The sequence below is a fragment of the Bombus fervidus genome, chromosome 7, assembly GCF_041682495.2.
Source record: "Bombus fervidus isolate BK054 chromosome 7, iyBomFerv1, whole genome shotgun sequence".
Classification (NCBI taxonomy): domain Eukaryota; kingdom Metazoa; phylum Arthropoda; class Insecta; order Hymenoptera; family Apidae; genus Bombus; species Bombus fervidus.
Window position 1 is genome coordinate 4754466 of NC_091523.1, and position 13487 is coordinate 4767952.

General features: G+C 38.6%; 1 protein-coding gene across 2 annotated transcripts in view; it reads right to left on the reverse strand.

The window, feature by feature from the left end:
- Window positions 1–7958, reverse strand: part of LOC139988964 (uncharacterized) — a 78837-nt gene extending 70879 nt beyond the window's left edge. For both annotated transcript variants that reach the window (XM_072006788.1, XM_072006786.1), the window contains exon 1: window positions 7595–7958. The gene's annotated coding sequence lies outside the window, so the exon portion shown is untranslated. The remainder of the gene's footprint in view (window positions 1–7594) is intronic.
- Between the last annotated feature and the right edge of the window lie 5529 nt (window positions 7959–13487).

A 13487-nucleotide genomic window follows, 5' to 3' on the forward strand; every position in this document is an offset into this window, starting at 1 on the left:
CTTCACAGACCGAGAAGAAGTGTTTTACGCAGCTGGGTAAAAAGGTACCACGAACAACACTAGTTTTCGTTCTCCTATCTAGAAACCAGTGTCGAACGGGGATTTCTCAAACCGTCGATTGCAGCGATTCACCAGGCGTGGCGTTAAGTATCTGTTTACAGGTGTGCTTAGACGAATTATACATCGAACGTTTCGTTCAGAGAATTGGACGAAACACCGTGATTAGTATTCGATCGTCGGTATCGGCGTGTTCGCGTTACGTAAAACCGATCACGGAGCGCATACCAAAGCATAATTATTAACACAATGGCTGCATTATTGACGATGGGGTCATAGTTTAATTGCGATATAATTGCAACCAACGCAGGATATAATGACGCGCATGAAATTCATTAACGTTTGTTCCGCAGACGCCGCTCTGTTCTTCTCTCTTCCCAATGCCCTCTGATTTCTTGCTCCGTCTCTCCTCCTTCTGCTTTTACCCTGTTTCTCTAATGTTTGCGCGTTATTATTAGTTTCGTGTAATTCTCGATGCGGCGAAGGGTGATCGCGGTTCATCGACCACCGGGCAAAAACTGGCCACGCTCCGTAAATGGGAACATACGTACTTACTCCTGCGCGTACGTCACTCAATTATTATCATTGATCAGCTACGCAAGATCTAAACTTGACGCGTAACTCGCCGTGAGCGCGAGTAAATAAAGCTACGAACGCAACGACGCGTCTGCACGGGTCTTGCAATTTGAAATATAAAGCTACCAAATCGCATAGCCTCGTATCACAGTTATGAAATTGAGATCGAATCTACTACGTTGTATCGCAAACGTAACGTGAACGAGCAAGCGAGTGCGTAGAGGAGCACGCATTTCACAAAGGCTCGTTCGAACAAAAGGTCGTAATTTTACGAGAAACGAAAGCGCGCGATTAATGTCGCAGAGAGATCGATTATCGACATAAGTGACATACCTAAGTACTTCGAAGTTAATTAATTAATCGACATTTCTCTGCGTCTATATGTCGATTAATTTACAAATCGAATACATGAAAAACTATGTTCTTTAACTAAGTGCGTTTAACATCGCCGACAAGAGGAGCAGTTTAACCCAGAGAAAGATTGAAAAACTGGTCACACATGACGAAATTCTTCGAAAGCGAACGGAGAATTAAGATTTCACGCTCGTTCGGATCTAATTAGCGTTATTCGCACGATACAAGAGGCTGTTTTTTGTCGCGTAGCCTGTGCGGATACGAGGACGTTCACGAGAGCGAGAAGAACACGATATTAAGAGCAAAAATAATCGGAACAAAAAATAATCGCAACATAGCAAAACCTTGAAAAATTAAAAACCCTTAAACAACCAATTTACGTTTTTATTAACGATTTAAATCGTACATTTAGTGGTATTTTTAAAGAAAATACAGAAATAACTATGAAGATACGATTTTTAGGCCTTGGGATTATTCATGTATGCATAAATAACAAAAAATAGATGGTGAGTCACGGAATGTTTAAATTCTGTTCATTCAAAAATAGTACGTCGTACAAAAAAAATTTTCCTTGGGCTTTCTTTAATTTTCACTTTTGCTTTTTCTTGAGAAATCGTCACATTCCTGTTATATTTACGCAAATTATTCGACAAATTACACAGACAAAAGTACTTACCGTGACTATTTAACACGAGTGCGAAATTTAAGTATGGCTAAGTGACGCATGTACGCGTGCATACGAGGGTGAGCGTCCTCAAGAACGTACAGTGAATGATGAAAGAAATAATACTAGATAACTACGGCACTTTCAGAGAATTCAACGAGAAAAGGAACATCTCGAAAATTCGTAGCAAAGTAGCATTCGATCATAGAAGGTGGGTGGTATAAAAAGATTAAGAAAACAATTAAGTAAATAATTGTCAATTAAAACGCGTGTCCTCCGTATTGCTTGGAGAAGGTAAAAAGTTATTAAACAAATTGAAAATTTTTACGTGATAAAGGAAATGAAACTGTATAACTTCGATTCCAAATTTATCTCATCGAAAAGCAAAAATTTCCCTGATCGTTCACGCGCAATAGGATATCGGTACAGGCGTAGACAATCTGATTTCATCGAAGTGCGATAGCATTTAGATGTTGTGACAGACCTTAGACGATAGAAGACAGTGTCATCCATGGATTAAACGATAAGCGTGGTCTTGCTCATCGACAGCTTGCTATAAACGCTGTCAATATATTTCGAGACGCGGGAGCGTGTTGAGCAGGTTTCCGTGGCCCATTGTGAATCGGTAAGAAACTCATCGGACCGTATGAAGTCCGGGCTCGCATGATAGATGCCCACCAGCGATTTCCTTGTGAGCCACGATCAAAGAAATTTATGTGTTTCGCAAGCTTCTTTACTTTCTCTCCGCTCTCGACAAACAGTTCTTAGCAAGTTAGACGCGCGGCATCGCTAATTGCCTTCGGACCGGAGCCCCGATCTCCAGCTAACTGGCGAATTAATTACTGACGATAAACGCTGGTTCATCGGCAGGTTCGCGCGTACGAGCACTCTGAATCGAGATCGTAATCGAAATCTATGGGACAGAGTTTCTATTGCGATGCGGGTTCGTACGATGGATTTCCTACCAACCTTGCTACTATGCAGATAGAATATATCGTTACTGTGGTTAGGCGAAGAGTATGATCACGTTAAACGAGACAGAAATTCTTGACTCAAGTTCGATTATTAAGGAAATGTGACTGCGCAATTGTGCAGGGAAACGGAAGTCATGAAACTTGAACTCGTATGCTTTCAGTAGGATTGCGAATCTTTTCCTTTCTTGAAAGAGAGATTGTTATTATTGGGTGGATACGATAATGTTGCTTTCGTTAATAAGCATAGGGTTTGCATTGATAAAATAATAGAAATAATTATGAAGGTGAAGGTATAAAAAATTCTATTTCGAGTTCGTTTATGTATTCAAAGCCCAATTAGTTATAACAATGTCTTGTATTTCCATTAAGATCTAATTTTATAGAAATTTTAAAAAGTGCTAATACCATCTGCTCTAATAAAATACAAAATGAAGAAAACAATGAGATTCACCAATCGAACGTGAGAATCGAAATCCATGTAAGAACTACACATATTGCATCTTTTCACAAATGCCAAATATATATTAATAATCTCTTCTTACGTAATTATTAAAAATAAGCACGGAAGTTATACATTCCCTTCGTAATTAGTCCTTTTTAATAATTTTTTACTCGAAAGAAATTCTCTAAATAGGAATTGCACGAGGCAATTAGAACGTTTTCATTAGTTTCATTGACAACATTCATTTGTTACCACGCATGGTAGGTATGCTGACTAAATTTCATCGATGCTGAGAGATTTCGTAAACCACGAGAGTCTTTCCTTGGGAACTCTGTTTACGAGTATTTCTGACGGAACGAATAGTGAAACATTGGCTTCCGTATTTTTAATACGGACTCGCAAAAGCACGTGGAAAGCTATTTGTCGAAATTTATACAAATGAAAATTTCTGTTTAGCGAACTGGAAGGAAAGTATGCCAATGCGAGAGACACGGACTCGTAACACATACCGTGTGTATGTTCAATTAATTTTCTAGTTAAATCCGTGTCATCCGAGTGTGTAAATAAAACGTTGCTTCGAGAAGATAACTTTCATTCCGCCTCGTTACTCTTGATGTTGTCTATTATTACATCCGATGAGATTCTACTTTCCTCGTGTTAATATTTGGCCTTTTATTGATTACGATTTCTATACTCGTAATATTTTTGTGACAGAGTCGTGTTTCACTCCATTTTTATCATGCAAAATTATAGGTTCCACACCTCGCTTTATCCGTGCTACTTTCTCGTTTACTTCAATTTGGACCTGTTTATCTTTTTATTCGATTTTCGATATATGTAATTAGCATAAACGTTTCCCCTCATATAGAATGAAACGCTTCTCGGTAAAAGGAAGCTCACTTTGTTTATGACCAGGAAAAAGACTTGTCAAAGATGTTTGTAATGGAAAGAAAAATGTCAAGTCTTGCAATTTTAAACTTCCGTTCTATCATAAATCAGAGTGTTTATACGTATTAAAATCGTAAATTTAAGTAACCTGGATATAATTTTTTTTTCAATAGCAGGTTCATATGACGCAAGTTAATAAATTTATGTCAGATTTCTAATCTTACGTGCATGGGAACGTGTGTAAGTGATACTATTTGAAATTGTGTTAACGACCTCATTATTCCAAGAAAAGCTAATAATCAAAAGAAATTATCTGTTTGCTTTACTCGTCTAATGAAACCATACATACCATTCTTGGCCTGAAATACCTTAAAACTAAGACGACTGTAATGTAATGATCTCTGGTCTAATGTTTGATTTGGTTGTTTGTTATAGAGAGAATAGAACAATTACTTTATCAAACAGTACAATTGTAATTAAGTTTTTTTAATCAACTAAAAGTATTCTTTTTTAATCGTTCGATAAATTAATTTGATAAAATGGACTTTACATTTCATGATAAATAATATGTCGTTCAAAAAGTACTATTCATTATGCCTTAACTCCAAATTGTATACCTTGTCAGACTTTATTCCAAGCTAACGTTATCCTTGCACTCAGAAACACTCCGTATACGCACATCAAGACTTACTCGATTACGCAACGAGGCAGCAAATGAAAGTAATCTCCTTACAACCACGATACACAAACCAAACGAGATTCGGGTCTCCGTTTGAACAAAGACAAATATCGTGAGGCGTAAATCACTGAAATGATATCGCACCACCTTAATCGCCACTCCGTAAACATTTCGGCATGTTTCGTGTGATTTTAGAGCTCTATGGAATGAAGATGAAAAGGCAATAAAAGGTGACGACAACCTACCCAGATACGGAAACACGGCAATTCCGCGCACCGGCCGTGGAAATATTTGGAAAGCGAACGAAACCGTTTAACTCTCTTTGAAATATGGCGCCAAACGATTATAAACGGTTGCGATTACGTATAGCGTGTGAACGTGTCACCACAAGAGAGGTACTGAAATTATCCTGTCGCGACGTACCCATAGTAATTCTGATACTACGAAGCACGGTAACAATGACTATCTTGTCCAATCAACAACTCCTAGAAATTGCTTCAAATATGTAGCTGAACTCAATCACGTATCCATCTACCACGTGTTCAAGGAACTTGTGGACTCACGTTTTATAAGTCTGCTTAGATTTTCTTTTCTCTGCACGGACTTTGGTTTACTTACATATATCTGGTTTACTGTTATGACGGTTTTCGTTTTTGTGATTGAATTTTTATGTGACAAAAACCATCTTTTGGATATGGTCGTGACTTAACATCCAATGTACTATAATACAGTATAAATTGATCGACTTCGTTTCCGAATTTGTCCAGTATCTGTCTTATAATATTATAATGCCTTAAAATAAAATCTCATCAGCTATACACACTGCAAGGTGCGACTTAGCATATAATCAAGAGTTCCTCGATCTTCGTTCATCGGTGAAAAAGTAAAGTTGTTTAATTTAAGAAAAGAATTCGTTCGACGTATGGTCGAAGTAATTCTTAAGAAACGACCGCTTTTATACTTTAATTGGACCGGAGAAAGGACGGCGAATATGGAAATACGTGAAGACTGTCGTTTTCAAATGTGCTTCGAGATCTTAATGTGGAGCAACTGTCAAGATAAGGAAAAGTGAATCGACCGCTTTCATGGTTGTTTATATTCTGCTTGGGGTTGTGAATTAAGCTGACGACCCAATTAGTTCGATTCAGCCACACGTTCGGTATTTGTACAAAATTTCCATTGAGAAAATATTCGTAACGATCGACCATCTGAATGTTTCTACGTTAATGCCGTTAAAGGTCACGTTACAGGTCGGGATAGCAAACAAAATTTCACTTTCTGATCAACGGATATAATTGAATTCAAGTTCAAAATTGGGATATATTGAATATTTATTACGTAAAAAAAATTGTTCCATTATTGTTTCATAAAAAGTAATAATTTTTCTAAAGCAGTATGCTAAGATTTAAGAAATAAGTAGTGCTAACACTCAAATTAAACTTTAGATCCTCAAAGGAACCTTAGGGTCTTGGAAATCGAAAATATTGCAAGCATCTTGAAACATAAATCATGCATACCGATGTTCGAGACAAATAAAGTAGCCAAATCTCGATGATACTGACGTTTAAAATTCAAACTAAATAAAAATTTGTCACTGCATGGTAATTCATTAATTCCTGCTTAAATGAATATACGTGGAGCAGTCAGATTTTACAAAGAAACTTGCATAAATATACATTCCTTTTCGAAAAAAATACGAATTCATATTTATATGGACGATATCTCAACTTGCAAAACATAAATCCTTGATATATTGATTTCAAAACTACACATACAAGCGCAAAAACAGATTCCAATGAATATTTAATACAAAGAAGATTCTCCTTCTCCAAACTTCCCTAAATTTAAAATAACAAAAGATATACATCTATCACCGACAATAATCATTGAGACACCAACGTATATGAGACGAGAAACCATAGGATTTTCGATTCGAAGGCCGCCAGCGTCTAAATACAAGACCTATCTTCCGTACAAACCTAAATCTTTGTAAATCAGAACCATCAGAGGAGGTGGTTTTCAGGTGTACTCGCGATCTTGCCACTTCTCGCGGTTCATTCGTTCCATTAACGGAGAGCGCGCTTTTGATTTCTCAGGCTCTCCGGATTTCTTAGCCCTTCATCCTACTACCTCGTGTACACACGCACCCAGCATGCTTATCCACGGGCATACGGGACAATAGCGGTACCGAAGTCGTTTTATTGTCGCGCATTTATTGTCCATCGCGTATCGCGGCTCGTAAACATTGTCCCGCCGCTGAAAGCATGCTCCGTGGGCAGATTTCGTAATCGTTTTAGAGGTTACACCGGAGGGTTAGTCTTTCAGTCGCAAACACCGTTGCTTTCCTCCTCGTCATCGTCGTCGATGCGACGCATTGCGGACATTGCAGACCAAGGAACGCTTCAACGCAACGATGAACAGAGTACCTGATCAATGTGAATGATGTATATACGCCCAATATTTCTCCCGGTTGTTAGATATTAGCCATACGATGGGAATTTGATTCGATAGACCATATTCTTCAAGGGAGAAATTCATCATCGTAACCCCGAAGTGTTACGATAAAATGGATAAACACTGAATTTACAGGACATAATTATAAGGTTCAATCTAATCAAAGATTACAGTTAACATGAAACTTGGTGTCATGTGTTTATCAAGAGTGAAATTGCGACAATGTCCATAACGTCTGAAGTTCTCGAGAATCATATAATATAGTAGCAGTTAAGGGTTAAAATGTCGCTTTTGCCGCGTCTTTGTAACCGTAGCTACCAAAACTGAGAAACTAGTTATTTATAGCGCAACGTGTTTTTGAACACAGGCTGTAATATCAAGACAGAAATGAAACGAATCGCAAGGACAATTATTGAGGTACGTTAAACCGCGCCGAGCGGTGTAATCGCGACATAGCTACCACTTAACCTTAATCAACAAATTCTCATGAGGAATTCGTTACTCACCGATGGAGTACAAACACGAATAGAGGTTAGTTGCGGACCATGCTACTGCTCGATCGACGCGTATACGTGTGACGATTCACAGGGTGTAGAAGAGGTGTCGGCAGGGTTGTAGAATCGGTCTCCCAGGACGACGATGATTTTCAGTCTTTTTTTTTCCGAAAGGCACAAGTGTCACTACACCGAGGCACGACTCACAGGAGCGGAGAGCAGACGTGTGATAAATCGCGTGGCAATGGTTCGCGTCCCGACCTTGCTTGTTCACGATGTGTCAACGAATCGAAAAGAAAACACCGGGAATTTCGAGGAGTGGATGTGAACGTGAGCTTCGATCGATGTCCGTGCGCAGACTGCCCGCACCTCGGTGCTGCCGGGCGTTCGTCATGTCGCGGTCTCTGTCGCGGTCTCTGTCGGGCTCTGTTACTCTCGCCTGGCCTCTCGCTCGGTTCGATCTCCCTCCCCACTAACGTCAGTTGTATCGTCTCGTTCACCGAACGCGGGACGCGCGCGCTTCCCCTTCGAAATAACGCTCAGACAGTTTCACCGTTCCTTCCTTCGTTCGTTCATTCGTTCGTTCGATGCCGCGTCCGAACATCGAACATTTTCCTCCATTTTCCATAAATTCACACCGTACACCGTGATTCGCGCGAGCTTTTCCATTTATAGTGGCTGGTAGGACGGTGCGTGCGCACCTGATTCGATGTACCGCTCGACGCGCCGCGATTCCAACGGCGAGTTTCAAGAGGCGGGCTTTCCGGTCAAGACCATTCAATAATTGGAGAAATGCGCTCGTTTTAAAATTAATAACTTGATTTCGGCTTCGATTTAACGATTCGCCCAAATAATGAAAAAGATGGTTCTTTAGAAACCTTTCATTGTTTATGTACTTATATTTATGCATATTATATAATGCTTATATTTATTGGCAGTTTCGAAGAACGGCTGCTGTCTCATACGAGGTTCAAAAAAGCAACAACGGAATCGATTATTTTACAGGCAAATATTCAATTTCAATTATTTGTAATATACTCCTATACTAGTATGTAATTTCCAGTTTTTATCGAAATATTTTTAACTATCCTATTTTAGTCCATCTGCCACGTATTATCCGCATTCCTTTATTAGTATGCATTCACGATGCAATCTATGATAACTCATATTCGGTTTCCTCTCGACAACTAAATCTTGCTGTATACAAATCATATACATTATGTCAGCTACATTTGGCCATAATTTATGCTGCCGTGCGTAACAAATAAGTTACCTATATTTTACATATTCGTTCCTAGTACGTTAATAAGAATACACAGACGCGAATGCTTCTTTTTCCTTCATCATCTATTTATTCAGCTTTTCATATTGCTTCTTCATAAGAACTCTCTACAAGTTCTACGTTTGAAAAAATGATATCTTTGCATAATTATATTAAAAATGTTACGTTTGTTATCAACCATAGTGGGTATTGTTTCTTCGTAAATAATTATGTTCCATTGAAAATAATTTGTACATGTTTATAATTTTAGAACTACGAGCAATTTTCTACTAATAGATTGACCTTGCTTCATTTCTTATGTCGTGGCCTTATCGACTTGTTAAAGGCCGATAAACCTATTGGCCATGTGTTCTAACCTTATATTCGACCTATAAACTTTCTGTAACTTTCCTCAAATCTACTAAATGTTAAACACACGTCTTATATCGATAAATACACACTATACGTATTGATTCGATATTTTAAATTATTGCACGCAAGAATCAGTTCTCTTAAGTAATTAATAATTCCACTTATCCAGCATAATTTTTGCGATTAAATATGCAAATGTTCATATCTAAGAATATTAGTATATATTTAAACAGTCAATTCGAACTCTCGTAATGTTAAACCCACTTTACCTGTTCATTTTTGCTCGTATCGATGAGATCAAGAAGAAAGAAAAGATGGAGCATACATACATAAATAACTACAACACTTGTTGGTTAATAATGATTTCAACTATTCAAACAATCTCGTCACGATTATCCAATAAACGACCGAAACCGTGAGTAAGTGTTGCCTAATTTCTGCCATCCCCTCTTCTTGCGGTTCCGAAAAAGACAAAAAAACATTAGCAAAGCTATACGTTACCACACGTCCACAACCAACGTCATTTACCGCTTCCAAGCTAATATTCCAAGCAATTGTTTAACGCATATCCTGAGCTGTCTCCAACATGGCATTGGGCATCAACGCCAACTTAATGTCACGTGTTTACCCATTCCAGAGTGCACTTACGATCTCGTTAATTGGCCCGCGGTGCGCATTCATTAATTAACGACGACGCCTCCCACCCAGTTTTCATAATCACCAGGCTGTTGTCCCAATTCGACCCCCTCGACCCTCATTCGCCGGCAATCAACGAATAAAAGCTTTCCTCGCCGCGAATCCGCGTGTTATCGCAATCCCCTTATCTGGCACGTATCGTCGCGTTGTCTGACGCGTATAAAAGACCGGATGAATCAGAAATCGGCGGAAGCATTGTGCCAAAGGTAAATCGTCGATCCAGGAAGCACCGGGTAATAGGATATTTCCAGGAATCGATGCGACCCCATTTCGCCTTTTTATGGATTCGAATACGTCCTATAACCCAGATCGAGCTGCGATTTCCGTCACTGTCTAGCGATCGAAATCGCAACTTTGAATACTTATTCCTGGAACTTTCCGTTCTTTGTCGCGAGTTTATTTTTGTAGAAAATTGGGAAAATAACGTTCACTGTGAGAGAAAATAAAGTATGTTATTTTATGAATATAACACATAAAATATAAATAGAAAATACGATGACGAAAAATAATTAAAGAAAACTTCTTGAAATCTTACTTGTTATCCCAATTTCATCAAACAAAATTTCCGTAATTACTCCGGACAGGAATGATAATTACACACGCCGATGTCTCCATCCCGATGCAGTAATAAAAAAAAAAGAACCTCGAACAGAGCTGCTTACCACGAGCGTGCACTTGTCATAATGCTCGGTACGATCAATTACACGCTCGTTAAAAAGGAAAAGAGAACAATCGGGGAGGACAAGAAGATGGAGCAAGATGAAATATAACTGACAGAACTGCAAATAAATGTGAGAAAGTTCATGTTGTAATAAAAATGTGTGTTTCGATGGACCCACATCATTCGTATAACCAGGCGTCTATGGTGCTTTCGCTAGACGAAATTGTCACCGATCTTCCGGACAAGATTACCATCTTATCGTTTTGGAAGATCCACTCTTCTATCATAAGTCACCAAAGCTTCGTAACAAAACTGTATTTTAGAAAGAGAGACACGTAGAGGGCTAGTTTGCTTTTATTTTATGTTAATCTTATGTGTCTGCATTTTGTGACTTCACAGATTGTAGCCACATGTATGCTCTGCAGAAGAGAGGAATTATCAGGGAAACAGAGCAATTATCTTTGCAATTAAGTTGTTTCTAAGGTTTCCTGTGCGAAAAATTATATAGCGTACTAACGAGTAAAAGACTTTAAAAGTAAGAGCGAAAGTGGTGTGCTTATAAATCGTAGACACTGAGCAATAAAATTTTGCTCCCCTGCTGCGCACATTTTGCATACACGGTACTTAAAGTTTATCAGAGATCTACATCGCGTTATATCGAACATGAGTTACTGGCCACTTCATTTCTGCGATTTGAAATTGATTCTTTGATTTATTGGCGTAATTATAATTATCAGCTATTAGTTGTAAATCATTTCTCTGGCTAACTACTCGAACGCTAAAGATCGCTATGTGTGCATTAGTTCGCACGCTAGTTCATAGAGTTCTCCACAAATCGCTCAACCTCGTTATTTCAAAGAATTTGCAATTATTTGCCACCGAAGTACACGAAGAATCTTCCTGTATTTGACATGACTATGCATCATGTTCAATTTCAACGATGCTTTTGTCTTCGAAATTTCGTTTCAAAGTGTGGTAAATCATAAAAGTGGTATAATTGATCGTAAACACGCGAGTGCGGTCGTAATTCTTTTCTAGTGGTACGCGACCACGTAGCTCCGCGACCGACCGTTTTTTAGTTTTCACTAGATGGAAGGTCATTGAACGTGTCGCGGTGTACTTATACAAACCGAGTGGAACGAACGACGCTGACATGTCCATTGTTAAAGAGCAAGACGTTCCGCGGTCTCTTAATATCGTTTTCCGCGTCCGCAATTGAGTTTTCACCTCGACAATCCTCATTTTCATCATAAACGCGCGTTAATGCTGCAAAAGCTTACATTTGTGGCTAGAGTTTTCTAACATTTTAAGCCTAAAAAATAAAGATGCGTAGAAAGTCATAAATTTTACAAGTGGTTGTATTTTAGAGTTAAAACTTTGATATGTACTTTTTTATATGATAATAGGTATGAATATCAATGCCTCGAGCTTGATCGTACTTAGATCAAACATCAGTGTAAAGTCGTCAACAGTTGTTATAGATTGGCCAATCTGTAGCTTCCTTTCTGTTGATACAACAAAGTCAATACAATGCTAAATCGGGTTTTTAAAGTGCCAAAGCTGGAGAAGTTCAAACACACTCAATAAAGAATTATATTGAGTGTTATGAGGTTCAACGGCAATTGGCACCGTTTTCTTTGGTAATGCAATGGGGGTCTCTGTTAACTATCTAATAGGTACTATTCCATTTAATTAAAAGTGTTACAACACATTAAGCCTAATACAATTCAACGTTAAATTTCGATATTTCTTTATATTTATACGTTATTTTTTACAAAAAGACAATCCCTAGGAAAACACGAGTTTACAAAACTAAATTCCATGAAGAGATTCTTCTAATTCTATTGATTATACTCTCTATTGCTAAAGTCAAAACAAACCACGAAGTCGAATCGATTTATGAACCATGACACAAGTTTGATGTCAGCGTATCCGTCAGCAGACCACACTCGAAGCTTCATAGAAAAAGAAAGAAGAAAAGGAATGGCGTAACCCGTAGACCTGCATAACAGTACCTCTCGAAAAGACAGGGCAACGCTTCTAACTGTACTGTTAACATCGACGCTCGTCTTCCTTTTTCTCCCTTTTCCCTTTTCGAGCCACTTTGGACACATATTACTCCCGCCCAGGAGTCGTTACAGCTGTTTTTCGAGTGCGGTAAAGGCCAACCCATTCTTCGATTGCAAACGGAACGAACAGAACATTCGAGCTGTCCGCGACGCGACGCGTCGACCTCGGCCCCGCGCCCTTTCTTCTTTTTCCCGCTTCGCAGGACAAATGCGCGTCGCTTTTTGGATCGATGCACGGAATCTTAATGACATCCTCGTCACGTATTCACTCGCCAACGACACCGTGCACCATACGTCCCGTGGAACGACAAAGAAAACGTGCCACGAACGGTATCACGTGCACGATACCTCGAACCGCGCCAGCTTTGTTAAAACCGTTTTATGCTCGTTGTGTGGGCGAACCAATGAACCATTTTCCGAGAAAATACATCTTCAATCATCGTTCGATGAAATGTTAATCGCTTGTTGTTATTTGCTTGAAAATGTAAAAAGAAGTAAAGCAATTTTGTTACACTCAGGGTCAGATACACCGGATTTTTTATATGATATAATAATTTGTAAAACGAAATAGTTTCCTTTATGAAATTAAAAAAAATACAGTTATTGAAATTGTATTGAAACAAGAGTTAGAAGAGTTTCCACTTAAAATGAGACTGCACAGTTGTTTACTGGGTTACCAAAATGTGCTTTTGGTTAGATCTTTAAACATCTGGCGTATATCCAGAAATATATTGCACTTAGAGACCTGCATCTCAACAACATTTTGGGACGTGACATTTCACGAGCACTCGAAGACAAATTCTGGAGTTAAACATTTCTTAAACTTCTCAACAAGATAGAATAAAA